At 39.6% G+C, this 15,040-nt stretch overlaps 1 protein-coding gene across 1 annotated transcript in view; it reads left to right on the top strand.

Annotated features, from left to right (window-relative positions):
- The window catches only part of LOC135219445 (spindle assembly abnormal protein 6 homolog), a gene marked incomplete in the record, with an annotated part of 207,012 nt that overhangs the window by 167,853 nt on the left and 24,119 nt on the right, over positions 1 to 15,040 (top strand).

Raw genomic sequence — 15,040 nt, 5'->3', positions numbered from 1 at the left:
TCGCGGACGCACTATCAAGGACAACTCTGCTGGAGTCGGAATGGTCCTTGGACAAAAAGTCATTCAATTGGATCTGCCAACTGGTTCCGGATCTCCAAGTAGATCTATTTGCCACAGAATCCAACCACAAGCTTCAATGTTATGTAGCCCCCAACCTGGACCCTCTGGCCTACGCCACAGACGCCATGTCCATAGATTGGAACAACTGGCGGAGGATTTACCTGTTTCCACCTATAAACATGCTAATGAAAGTCCTGGACAAGCTCAGGACTTTCAAAGGACGGATAGCCCTGGTAGCCCCCAATTGGCCCAAAAGCAACTGGTTTCCTCTCTTGGTGGAACTGGGACTCCGCCCCCGGCGGATTCCCAACCCAAAGTTGACACAGATAGTACAAACTCACAGTGTGTTAGCTTCCTCAAGAATTCAGAGTGCCCTAACTTTATGGACTTTATGACATTTGCAGCACAAAAAGATGCTGAGATTGATCCTCTAAACACTTTGTTCCTAGAGTCAGACAAAAGAGAATCTACTCTTCGGCAATATGATTCTGCTGTAAGAAAGCTAGCCAAGTTTCTAAAAGACTCAGAGGTTCGGACAATGACTACGAATCTGGCAGTTACCTTTATTAGGACTTTGTTTGAAACAGGCTTAGCCGCTAATACAATTACAACAATTAAATCTGCTTTAAAGAAAATATTTCAGATCGAATCTTACAGATTCGTATTTTTCGTCTATTCCGAGAGCCTGTGCCAGACTAACACCAGTAACTCGTCCTCACACAGTTTCCTGGTTTTTAAATGGTGTCCTTAAGTTAGCTTCTGACACTGATAATGACTTATGTACTTATATAACGCTTCCTAGGAAGACATTATTATTAATAAGTTTAGCCTCAGGAGCCAGAATATCTGAACTCTCAGCATTATCTAGAGAACCAAATCATATTGACTTTCTTTCTTCTGGTGAAATATTTATCTTTCCAGACAGGAAATTCTTAGCAAAGAATGAGGATCCACAGAATAGATGGTCCCTGTGAAAGATTGTCCCACTTCCAAAGGATCTATCTCTGTGTCCAGTTAACACTCTGAAAGCCTATTTGAATAGAACCTCCAAAAAGTCTTCAGGCCCTTTATTTATTAGAAAGAATGGAGGAACCATTTCCCTGAAAGGAATCAGACAACAGATTCTTTATTTTATTAAACAAGCCAACCCGGAATCAGTCCCACATGCCCATGATATCCGAGCAGTAGCTACAACAGTCAATTATTTTCATCACATGCATTTTGAAGATTAAAAAGATATACAGGCTGGAAATCACCAGCAGTATTCAAACGCCATTACCTAAAATCCTTGGAAGCCCTAAAATTTGCAACAGTGGCAGCAGTGAATGTGGTTCCTCCTGATATAACAGAACCATTATAACAGGGTCTAATCTTCATAAATATTTTTTCCTTTAGTACTTTCTCTCCTACATGCCTCGCTTATTGTCCCTGCCTTAGCCTTGACCTTCATCTGTTATTGTATTAGATTTAGACATCTTATATTATCTATTTCTGGGCTCGGCTGTGTCGCTCCATGAAATACGTCCGTTTAGCGTTATTTCTAGTAAAATATTGCTATAATACCAGAGAACTACTAAATTGGACATGTCAGAACTCTCTGACTCGCACACCTATAAAAAAAGGTGTCGGTATAAACCTGGGGCGAGTGTTAAACACCACCACAGCAACCCCTCCAATTGGCCTTTTCCTCATCAAAATCCCCTAAATACGGGGAGCTGACCCATAGATCACACCCTGCTACCCCGTTGAAGGCGTCTGTGAAGACATACTTTTCGATAGCCACCTTGCGTTGGCACGTTTGTTTAGAGCTGTCTGCTCTTTAATCATATTTTGTGTTTTATCTCATTATGGATCGTTAGTCTGCCTCTTCACCCAAGTTAAGTACTTGTTCCGTTTTTCACAATATTTAGGGAGTGAGTTTGCCTTTCGTTTTGCCTTTATTTAGGATTTTGTTAGGCATCACTTGACCGTAGCGGCGGCAAGTCGCCCTTACGGCATTCCCTTTTATTATATCGGTTTTGCGTGGGCATCCATCCTGCTTTACCGTGTGGTATTTCAGTACATATTTTATTTATATCTTGGGTGGCAGTTTTAGGTCGATCCTGTTTTTGCTTACTTATATTTTCATTATTTTCATGGTTTTGCACGGGGGCCTTTATTCGAGCATGTGCCTTTATTACGTGCTTTGTCGTTTACCCACCGTTATATTTTATTTCTGGTTTGGTATATTTCATTAAGTTATTTTAGTTTATTTTATTTTTCGTCTGCCTTCCATTTCATTTCGTTACGACAGTAGGCTAGTTATGGGTTTCCTTTGTGTGACCACCGTCATCGGGTGGCCTTCATAGTCGTTTATTTTACGAGTTTTAACTAGTCGTATATAACCGCCCCCGTGTTAAAGTATGATTTTCTTTTAGCTTTAAGTAATTGATTTTAATTTATGTATATATATGTTGGAGTTATGTCGTTAGCCTACATAGGCTGTCCCTGCGTTTTCCTCGTGGTCTAATATCTGCGGGGATACGCTGGGTCATATGATCGTCACCCCATCAGGCCTACTTCCCTCTCCCGCACGAGGGGCTCCCAGTAGTTGGGTGCCCCTCTCCCTCAGGTTGTCGCTGACGACCGATCCGAATCGGTGGAGAGGGGGTACAGAAGGTCCTCCAGGACCTTAGCTTGGTGGGTGTCGCTTCTCAGCCGACCTTCTCCTGAGTTGATGGATGCTCTGCGTATTCAGCCTCGGTTTCCGTGGTTTGAGTGCGTTCTGCTTCTTTCAACTCTCGGAGTTTTCATCCATTCGCCTATACATTCCCTCCCCGCATAAGGCGGGTTTGGATTCCGGCTTCCCCGGTAATCGTTGAGGGCTATGTTTACGGAAGTTGCTCTTCTGTGGGCGAACATAATGTATTGTTATTTTAGTTTTTTACCTCTGTTTTGCCACGGAACTTCAAGTTCATGTGGCCGTCCCGGGATACTTCGTGTATCCCTCCCGGGTCATACAGTCCCGGGTTGATTTATGTCTTACACAGTTCCCGGGATGTATATATTTATATATATATATATTATATATATTCTATATTGTTTCAATCCGGAATGATCCGGCATATTACTTTGTAACATGGGTATTCCTATAAGTTTGTGCAAACGTTCTTATACGTATGTTATTGCACTTACAGGCCACCCAGTGTCTTATTGTCGGCTGTAACGCTGTTCTACAGAATCCGTGCGGCCACGATGTTTGCCGGGGCCATGCCCCGTGTGCAGTGTTGCTGAAAGATTATGTAGTCTGGCATCACGGAAACTGCTTTGCCTGCTACGTCTTGGTGCAACAGGTTACCTCTCTGGTAAGTTAACGCACTGCATCCCCCATGCATATTGCGTTGAAATTATACTGCACAGTTTTGATTATTATAGTGTTTACAAAAAGAATAATAATAATAATAGATAAATAATAAATAAATAAAAATAATAAAATAAATAAATAAATAATAATAAATAAACACAAATAATAATAATAAATAATAATAAAACAAGATAAATAAAATAAATACATTATAAAAAAAAAATAATTACATTAATTAATAACAATAAATAATTACAGACGGAGCAGTCTGTTAAGGATGCTGCCCCCTCCACCCTCAATATCTGGGTTAGAGGTTTTGGCCGGAACATAAGGAAGGCTAAGCTGTATATCCTATCCCAAGATATGGCAGCTTTGATCTTCCCGGCCGGAGAAATCGGTCGGATGCGTTGACCCAGAAGTCGCAGCACCGATTATCAAATGAATTCGGGATTCAGTTATTGAACAGCAATAGGCGGAATTGCCGGAGCTTGGGTTGGAAGGAGTGTCACTTGAAGTGGTTGACAATTTGCCCATTACACCAGATGTGGGCACAGGTAACAATGTTAATAAGTTCGAGGTCTTTCCTCGAGTCACTCTAATTCTTCCACTCCCTCTCCTTCCAATTCCTTCAAGGGTTTCACAGGAGGATTGCCCCCTTCTAGGTCGCATTCCTTCTCTGTGATACCTAAAATAAAGACAAATCCTTCTAGTAAAACCTTGCTTAAAAGAAAACCAGAATCAAATTCAAGGCCTGGAAAAGTGCCACATGTTCATACACATATTAAACCTAGGCTGAAGTCTCTTTCTAAGTCTTCAAATCCGAGGTCTTAAGAGGGAAATTCTTCCCATTGCCCCACAAGTCACATACCATCAGCATCTAGCCATCGGATACCTCATAAGGTACCGCATGGGGGGCAGGAAGACTCCCCTCTAGTCGGCCAAGACCTGTTCAGTACGAATATTTTAAATCAGGTCAATAGCCTAGGTAACTTAGCAAGTTCAGTCGCAGCAAGGTTTGAAGAGGTGTTTAAGAGATTAGGTACGCAGGACTCCCTGATTGCAGACCTCAGACAGGAGTCGGCAGTTCAGGCACCTAATAGTAACGGGATGTTGACTATAGAAGGTTGTGGTACACATAGGCTCGAGGATTTAGAGTTCTTCCCCGAAAGGTTACAGCCACCATTCATAGGTTATGTTAGGCTTACTGAGGCAGCTCTGGTTATAGAGGATAAGGTCCCCAAGGAGGCGCTTATCCTTTCTAGAGACCGGGCTCAGCTGTGTACGAAGCCTGGAAGAGTGGAACTGTGCAAATACTAGGGTAACAGGATTTAGAAGCCCTTTCACGATATTTATGATGGTTGACGGAAACCCTTTACCTTTTACATCAAAGGTAGCCAGAGGCTTACACCTCCAGGCAGTGACACGGGAAGAGCCCATGTCCCAGCTTAGGGAGGCAGATCCCACATCATTGCTAGCCCAGGTAAGGGAGGATTTGGGGGATGGATTTGCCGGCTACATTCTCGGTAGGCAAGCTTAAGCCAGACTGTGCAATCTCTTTGTTTAGTGAGCGCCTCCCTAGGCTGTCAGATGCACTGATTCAAGCCAAATTTGACGCTAGGTCATGTCTCGCAATGTCTCTTAACTCCCTAGTGCTGTTGGAGACGGCTGCTCTTGAGTACGCTCAGGAGCCGCTGTTTAAGATCATTGCAAAGTCATTACTTTTGAGCATGCAATGTGACTTGTACGACTTTGCGGTTGATCAGAGAAAATGCAGGAAGCATGTTCTATCCGAGGCTACGATTAGGCACGAACCGAACAAGCTTCTGGCTTCCTCAATTTGGGGTGCAGACCTCTTTCCAGCTTCTGCAGTAAACGAGGTTCAGGATGAGGCATCGCGTCTTAAAATTGTCTCCTGTGTGCCGGAGGTGTTTCAGAGTGAGTGCGAAAGCGGAAAAAATATTTTTTTCAAAAAATCACAGCGCGCTTAGTTTTCAAGATTAAGAGTTCATTTTTGGCTCCTTTTTTTGTCATTGACTGAAATTTAGTATGCAACCATCAGAAATGAAAAACATTATCATTATCATATATAAATAACTAATGTGATATATGATGGCGCAAAAACGATTTCATATATAATTGTAATTCAAATCGCGCTGTGCGCAAAACGGTTAAAGTTAACGAGTTACTTCTTTTTTTGTTGTAATTTACACTAAATTGCAACCATTTTGGTATATAACACATCGTAAAACGATAAAAGCCAACACAGAGAAAATATTATCACAAAATAATGCATGAATTCGTAACGCACGGACGTAAACAAAATATTTTTTTCAAAATTCACCATAAATGTAAATATTGTCCTAGAGTCTTCCAATTTCTTTCAAATGAAGACAAATGATTGAATATTACTATACTGTAAGAATATTAGCTTACAAATGCAGTTTTCGACCATATCTGACGAGTTAAAGTTGACCGAATGTCAAATTTTTATATATATATATTTTTTTATATGCAATTATTTCGGAAATAAGAAAAACTACAACCTTCAAATATTTTTTGTTTTATTCTACATGCAATTGCGCACATTTTCATATATAAAACTCTGTGAAATGCCTAATATGAAATGGAGCAAATATTCCGAGAATGGAACATACGCATTTCGGAGATTTGTGGCGGAGGAATCCGCGTGCGAGGGAAGGAAAGATTTTTTTTTAAATTCACCATAAATCTAAATATTGTGCTAGAGACTTCGAATTTGTTTCAAGATGAAGATAAATGACTGAATATTACTAGACTGTAAGAGTTTTAGCTTACAATTGCGTTTTTCGACCATTTCGGTAGAGTCAAGTTGACCGAAGAGTGGTTTTTTTTTCTATTTATCGTGATTTATATGCAAATATTTCGAAAATGAGAAAAGCTACAACCTTCAATTATTTTTTGTTGTATTCTACATGAAATTGCACACATTTTCATATATAAAACTTTATGTAACGGCTAATTTAAAATGGTGCAAACATTACCACAATCGCACGTATGATTTTTTTGGAAGAGTTACCGCACGGACGTAAAGAAAAATGTTTTATTTTTCATAAATTCACCATAAATCGAAATATTGTGCTAGAGACTTCCAATTTGTTGTAAACTGAAGTTAAATGCTTGAATATTACTAGAATATAAGCAGTTTAGCTTACAATTGCGTTTTTCGACCATTTCGGTAGAGTCAAAGTTGACCGAAGGTTGAAAATTTGTCACTTATCATTTTTAATATGAAAATATTTCAAAATTGATAAAAGCTACAACCATGGGTTGTTTTTAGTTGTATTGTGCATGAAATTGCGCACATTTTCATATATAAAACTTTATGTAACGGCTAATTTAAAATGGTGCAAACGTTACCACAATCGCATGTATGATTTTTTCGGAAGAGTTACCGCGCGGACGTAAGGAAAAAGTTTTTAATAAATTCACCATAAATCGAAATATTGTGCTAGAGACTTCCAATTAGTTGCAAAATTAAGTTAAATGATTGAATATTACTAAAATATTAGAGTTTTAGCTTACAATTGCGTTTTTCGACCATTTCGATAGAGTCAAAGTTGACCAAAGGTTGAAATTTTGGCACTTATTGCTATTTATATGAAAATATCTCAAAACTGATAAAAGCTACAATCATGAGTATTTTTCTGTTGTATTTCTTCATAGAAATGCGCACATTTTCATATACGTATAATTACTCCATGTAACGGCTAATTTAAAATGGTACAAAAACTATGTCAAAGTGACGAAATAATTTCCGAGATGTGTCACAGATACTTTTTAGTGCGGCAAGAAAAGGAAATTCGCGATTGCGCGCCTGCGTAACGATTGTAAACAAAAGAACACCTTGATCCATGAACTCCCAGCATCCCCCAAGTGTTTTTGTCTGGTAGGCCTAAAAGTATTTTTCCGCAAATTTTTAAAAAAACTTTTGTATGTTGACGTAAAATACGTCCAGTCGGCACCCGAGAGACAAAAACTGTCGACGTAAAATACGTCCAGTCGGCGTTTAAGGGTTAATCAAAGCAGCAGGGTTTCATTGGGGTATCCCTTGTAAGCGAAAACCGGAGTCTTCGTCCCCCAGTTCTAGAGCTAGGAAGAGGCAAAGGCGCTTCCAACCTTTACAGGTTCCACAACAGCAACCTGTGCTTACAGGCTGTACCAGTCCAGCAGGTACCCGGGCCTTCGACTTCTAAGGCTCAGCCTCAGCACCATCATCAATTTGTCCTCCTAGGCTGGAGTTGGAACAAGGGTCCACTTCCACCCATCACCTTCTATCAGAGACCAAGCCAAGAGTTGCTAGATTACTCCCGGGACCTTCTCCACAAGGGGGCAGTCTCCAGGACAAAGCATTTGAAATTTTGGGGTCGCCTATTCAGTGTCCCAGGGAAAGGCACAGACAAAGAAGGGTGATCTCAGTCTTGTCCTGTTTAAGCTTGTACATTCGTTGCGACAAGTTCAAAATGCTGACCATCTCTCAGGTACGGACCTTACTTCCCCGTGGGGTCGTCACCACCTCTATAGGTCTTACAGACGCCTATTATCATGTCCCTATAGCTCGGCACTTCTGCCCATACCTGAATTTCAAACTAGAGAAAGCAGCCTACTACTTCAGGGTGATGCCCTTCGGACTGAATATAGCCCCAAGGGTTTTCAGAAAACTAGCGGAGGTGGTGGTGCAGGAGCTAAGGTCTCAGAATATATTGGTGGTGGCGTACCTAGACGATTGGCTGATCTGGGAGTTAGACAAAGACAAGTGTATGCAGGCCACGGACACGGTCATGTCTTTCCTGGAACATATAAGGTTCAAGATCAGAAGGGCCAAGTCTCGTCTGACCCCGGAGTCCAAATTCTAGTGGCTAGGTATCCATTGGGACATGGAATCACACACTCTTTTCATTCCATCAGGAAAGGGTAAGTAGATTGCCAGGGTAACAAGATAATTTTTAAAATGCAAAAAGGCTTCTAGGAGGAATCAAGAGAGGTTCCTAGGCTTGCTCCAGTTTGCCTCAGTCACAGGCGTTCTGTTGAAAGCATAGCTTAAGGACATCAATCGGGTTTGACGTTCAAAGGCCAATGCCAGTTGTCGGGACAAGATCGCCCGGATACCTCTGCTCCTCAGGAAACGTCTCCGTCCTTGGGCAAAGGCCGTGAACCTAGCCAAGGAGGTTCCGTTGCAGTCCCCTCCCTCGTCCCTAGTGGTGCACAAGGACACATCACTCACAAGTTGGGGAGGTTATTCACAGCACGGGAAGGTTCAGGGAGCTTGGTCACCTCAGTTCCAAATGCTTCACATCATCGTCCTGGAAGCTATGCCAGTGTTTCTGACCTTGAGGAAGATCCGTCCTCCGAAGAAAACTCATATCAGGTTGGTCCTCGACAGTGCGGTAGTGGTACACTGTATAAACGGGTGGTTCAAAGTCGTCATGTGAATCACGTGATGGTAGCAAATTTTTTCTCTAGCAGCCAAGAACACCTGGCATCTATTGGCTACCCATCTGGCAGGAGTCCACAACGTCATAACAGACGCACTGTCCCGACCAGTCTCCCTGGGGTCAGAATGGTCTCTGGAGTGGGAATCTTTCAAGAGAGTTTGCAGGAGGGTACCAGGTCTGGAAGTAGATCTGTTCGCTACAGAGGCAAACCACAAGTTGCCTTGTTATGTAGCCCCGGATCTGGACCCCCTGGCATACGCTACGGATGCACTAAGTATAGATTGGTACCAATGGAGGAAATTTTATCTATTCCCTCCAGTGAACATTCTTCTGAAGGTGCTACACAAGCTGAGACCTTTCCAAGGCCTTGGTTTCCCCTTCTCCTGGAGATAGCTCTTCGTCCTCACCCTCTCCCGGACTTGAGGTTGTCACAACAAGTACAAACGAGGACTGTGTTCGAATCCTCAGTTCTTCACAAAACCCTAACTTTATGGATTTCATGAAGTTTGCAGGTAGGAGAGTAGGGGACATTGATCCACAGAACATTTTGTTCTTGGAGTCAGACAAAAGAGAATTTACACTTGTCAGTATGATTGAGCAGTTAAGGAATTAACTACATTTCTCAAGTAATTAAATACCAAAGTAATGACAATGAACGTGGCTATAACCTTCTTCAGGACTTTATTCGAACAAGGCTTGGCAGGTGCCACAATAACAACCACTAAGTCAGCTCTGAAAAAGGTTTTCTTCTCGGGTTTGGTATAAATCTAACTGAGTCTTATTTCACGTCAATTCCAAGGGCATGCGTATGTCTGCGGCCCGTTCACAGGCCATCACCAGTGTCATGGTTTCTTAACGATGTTCTCAGGCTAACTTCTAAAATAGACAACTTAAAGTGTGATTATCAAACCCTTTTGCGTAAGACACTATTTTTATTAAATCTGGCTTCAGCTGCCAGGATATCGGAGCTGTCATCATTAGCTAGGGACCGAGGGCATATAGAATTCCTTTCCTCGGGCGCCGTGTTGCTTTCGCCAAATAAAGAATTTCTGGCTAAGAATGGGGACCCTTTGGTGAGGTGGTCCCCATGGAAGATTGTCCCGCTTCCGCAGGATACATCTTTATGTCCTGTTAAAAACTCTTAAGGACTATCTATCTAGGACATCTTCCTATTCCGGGGGTCGGCTCTTCATTAGGCAGAGTGGTGGTACCCTATCATTACAGGGTATTGGACAACAAATTTTGTATTTTATTTAGAGCCAGCCCAGGGTCATTTCCCAGGGTGCATGACGTTCGGGCTATAGTAGCTTCTATAGATTTCTTCAAGCATATGAACTTTGGTGATCTGGAGAGGTATACTGGTTGGAGATCGCCCTCGGTGTTCAAAAAGCATTACCTTAAGTCTTTGGAGGATCTTAAATATCATACCATAGCAGGGGGGAGACCAGTGTCCCCTGCTATAACATCAATATATTGCTGTCATTGTGTCATACGGATCTTTTCCTTTATGACAGCCTCATTAATATTCTACCTACCTCAGCAGTTATATTTGTTATATACAGTGGTACCTCGAGATACGAAATTAATCCGTTCCGAGACGGCCTTCGTATCATGAGTTTTTCTTATCTTGGAACACATTTTAAATGTAAAATGGCTAATCTGTTCCAAGCCCTCCAAAAACACCCCAGTAAATTATATTTCCAGGCCAAAACACATGTTCTAGGGTTACGACGCCGATCCGACGGAAGAAATAGGACTCCAAAAAGGCAAAATACTGTACATACTTGAGTAATATTCAACTGCATGTAATGTTCAACCCCATTTTTACTGCATATATTAGGAATTTAGCATATGTCCCTTAGCAATAAGCCTAGCCTATGTTAGCAGTTGCTACTGTAGCCTAGTCTATGATTCTGACATCAAACCTAAGAGCTAAAAGCTTAGAATATGCCAATAGAATGTATAAATAATCAGTATGTACTCATTTCAAATAATTATTAATTAATCATTAACTATTATACACAAACAAACAAAAAACAAACCTTCCAATCGATTGTTTACATTCAGCTCTTACCCATCTTACGAGTATCGAACGAGCGCCAAGCAATCATTTTTCCTAGCACACAGTAAGCCATAAATTGTCATTAGTATCTCTCTTCATCTAATGAAACTACCAAACAGTATAATAACCATTCATTTCTATTCTTTATTCTATCTTTACCTAATGGAGATACTGAGTTACTGACAGCTATAATGAAACATACGTATGCGTAACGTAATAATAAAACAGAAGAAGAATTCTAAAAAAATATGTATTTGTTGGCAGTTTGATTTATTTTATTTTATATCTAATTCACAATTTTTTTATTAAATGTATTGCATGTACTCATTTCAAATAATTATTAAGTAACCATTAACTATAATAAACAAACAAAAAAAAGCTTCCAAACGTCTGTTTACATCCAGCACTTACGAGTATCGAACGATCGCCAAGCAATCACTTTTACACAGTAAGCCATAAATTTTCATTATCTCTCTTTAACTACTGAAACTACCAAACAGTATAATAACCATTCATTTCTATTCTTTATTTTATCTTTACCTAGTGTTTTTTTTTTTTATTAAATTTATTGCATGAATAAGTTTGTCAATTTACAGCAACCTTTTACCAATAGAATACTTAAAGCACAAGGGGTAGATGCTGACCAATAGGAGAGCAGGACCCTATGGGGTGACTAGCATCAGGAACCAATGGGAGAGCAGGAGGATGGTAGCGAGTTTACTCAGTTGGCGGCGCAGGAGTTTTAAAATTGTTCTCGGTGGTCCGGGCGAATCTCGGGACTTTACAGCAACAACCTTTCGTATTTTGAAAACTTTTTGTATGTAGAGCAGTAAAATGTTTCGCATTGGCTTTCGTATCTCGAGTTTTTCGTAAGTAGAGCCTTTCGTATCTCGAGGTACTACTGTATATTATTATTTCTAATCAATCTTGTATTTCATTTTAGGAAAATGTAGCTTGGTGTTTTCTCTGGTACAATTTCACGGAGCGACACGGCCGAGCCCAGAAAAGGGATTTTGACGTAGGAAAAATCTATTTCTGGGCGAGGAAGCCGTGTCGCCCAGTGAAATCCCCCCCTAGTTCCCCCCCCCCCCCCCCCCCCCCCCCCCCCCCCCTGCTGTGCACCAAGCTTCAATGCTATCGATAAGTATGATGTCACAGACGCCTTCAGCGGGGTAGCAGGGTGCGACCTATGGGTCAGCTCCCGGTATTTAGGGGATTTTGATGAGGAAAAGGCTAATTGGAGGGGTTGCTGTGGTAGTGTTTAACACTCGCCCCAGGTTTATACCGACAACTTTTTTTTTATAGGTGAGCGAGTCAGAGAGTTCTGACATGTCCAATTTAGCAGTTCTCTGGTATTTTAGCAATATTTTACTAGAAATAACGCTAAACGGACTTATTTCATGGAGCGACACGGCCGAGCCCAGAAAAGATATACAAAATCATATACGTCACTGCAGTAATGTCACGCGCAGGTAACTTGAGACTAAATGATAAGGGAGCGTTGATATTGTTTAGGAGAGAAGAGGGTTAAAATATTACTGTATGTATGTAAAAGCAATAACAATTCACATAAAAAATGGCAATTTCACAATAAATTTAACATAATGATAGATATGAAAATAATGAAATGCAATACAGAAACAATAAAAACATAAAAAAAAAGTCTTAATTGTATCATTGTTTATTGCGCTGAGTAAGACAGTATAATTTAATGATAACCATATTCAACAAAACAGTAAATGAAAGAATTAAGTTTTTCACAATGAAATTAGCATAAACAGTGAACATCATACGTCATTGCAGTGATGCAGAGCTAACTTGAGATAGAGGGAGGGAGCGTTTAAATTTTTGAGGAAAAATGAATGAATGATTTTAAGTTATCAGGCGTCGTGATATTGTTTAGGAGAGAAGGAGAAGAGACAGTAAAATCTTTACTATAAGTATGTAAAAGCAGTACCAATGCACATAAAAGAATGAAATGTTATTTCACAATAAATTTTATATAAAACATGAAAAAAAATCAAATGCAATGCAGTAATAAAGAATATTAAAAGTCTTACTTGAGCTAGTGTTCGGTGCCCTGAGTGAGACAGTAGAGGGGAGAGGGAAGGGATAGTGGTGGGTTATTGGTTGGAAGAAGAGGCTCTACTTCCTACTGACTTACCAGCTCGGCGGGGATGATTATTCACCTGTTTCTTTTACTTACACTCGATTTGCCCAAATCACTTCTTTTTGTTATCTAAAATAACTATCGAGTAACATTGCTTTTTACGATTTTTTAGCTCTGTAAAAGTAACTCAGCTCCATGATAAACGCATTGGCACTGCGTTCAGCTTCTTCGTACGTTTAATTGCTTGTTAAACAACTTCCTTGTGAAAAGTTATTTAATCCTTAAACGCCGACTGGACGTATTTTACGTCAACATTTTTTGTCTCTCGGGTGCCGACTGGACGTATTTTACGTCGACATACAAAAGTTTTTTTAAAAATTCGCGGAAAAATACTTTTAGGCCTACCAGCCGAAAACTCTTGAATCACGCGCCTTGGGGGATGCTGGGAGTTCACGGATCAAGGTGTTGTTTTGTTTACAATCGATACGCAGGCGCGCAAGCGCGAATTTCTTTCTTGCCGTACTAAAAAGTATCTGTGACACATCTCAGAAATTATTTCGTCACTTTGACATAATTTTTGTACCATTGTAAATTAGCCGTTACATGAAGTATTATATATGAAAATTTGCGCATTTTTATGTAAAATACAACAATAAAATACTCATGATTGTAGCTTTTATCAGTTTTGAGATATTTTCATATAAATAACGATAATTGCCAAAATTTCAACCTTCGGTCAACTTTGACTCTACCGAAATGGTCGAAAAACGCAATTGTAAGCTAAAACGCTTATATTCTAGTAATATTCAATCATTTACCTTAATTTTGCAACTAATTGGAAGTCTCTAGCACAATATTTTGATTTATGGTGAATTTTTGAAAAAACTTTTTCCTTACGTCCGCGCGGTAACTCTTCCGAAAAAAATCATACATGCGATTGTGGTAATGTTTGCACCATTTTAAAATTAGCCGTTATATAAAGTTTTATATATGGAAATGTGCGCAATTTCATGCACAATACAACTAAAAACAACCCATGGTTGTAGCTTTTATCAGTTTTGAGATATTTTCATATAAATACGTGTAACGATAATTGCCGAAATTTCAACCTTCGGTCAACTTTGACTCTACCGAAATGGTCGAAAAACGCTATTGTAAGCTAAAACGCTTATATTCTAGTAATATTCAAGCATTTAACTTAATTTTGCAACAAATTGGAAGTCTCTAGACACAATATTTTGATTTATGGTGAATTTATGAAAAAATAACATTTTCTTTACGTCCGCGCGGTAATCTCTTCCGAAAAAATCATACAGCGATTGTGGTAATGTTTGCACCATTTTAAATTAGCCGTTACATAAAGTTTTATATATGAAAATGTGCACAATTCCATGTAGAATACAACAAAACATAATTGAAGGTTGTAGCTTTTCTCATTTGTGAAATATTTGCATATAAATCACGATAAATAGAAAAAAAACCACGTTCGGTCAACTTTGACTCTACCGAAATGGTCAAAAAACGCAATTGTAAGCTAAAACTCTTACAGTCTAGTAATATTCAGTCATTTATCTTCATCTTGAAACAAATTTGAAGTCTCTAGCAAAATATTTAGATTCATGGTGAATTTAAAAAAAAATCTTTCCTTCCCTCCGCGCGCGGATTCTCCGCCACAAATCTCCGAAATACGTACGTACCATTCTCGGAATATTTGCTCCGTTTCATATTAGGCATTTCATAGAGTTTTATGTATGAAAATGTGCGCAATTTCATGTAGAATAAAACGAAAAATATTTGAAGGTTGTAGTTTTTCTTATTTCCGAAATAATTGCATATATATATATAAAAAAATTTGACATTCGGTCAACTTTAACTCGTCAGATATGGTCAAAAACTGCAATTGTAAGCTAATACTCTTACAGTATAGTAATATTCAATCATTTTTCTTCATTTTGAAAGTAATTGGAAGTCTCTAGGACAATATTTAGAATTAT

Source organism: Macrobrachium nipponense, chromosome 1, assembly GCF_015104395.2.
Source record: "Macrobrachium nipponense isolate FS-2020 chromosome 1, ASM1510439v2, whole genome shotgun sequence".
Classification (NCBI taxonomy): domain Eukaryota; kingdom Metazoa; phylum Arthropoda; class Malacostraca; order Decapoda; family Palaemonidae; genus Macrobrachium; species Macrobrachium nipponense.
Note: the sequence above shows the minus strand (reverse complement) of the source record. Positions and strands in the feature narration are given on the sequence as shown.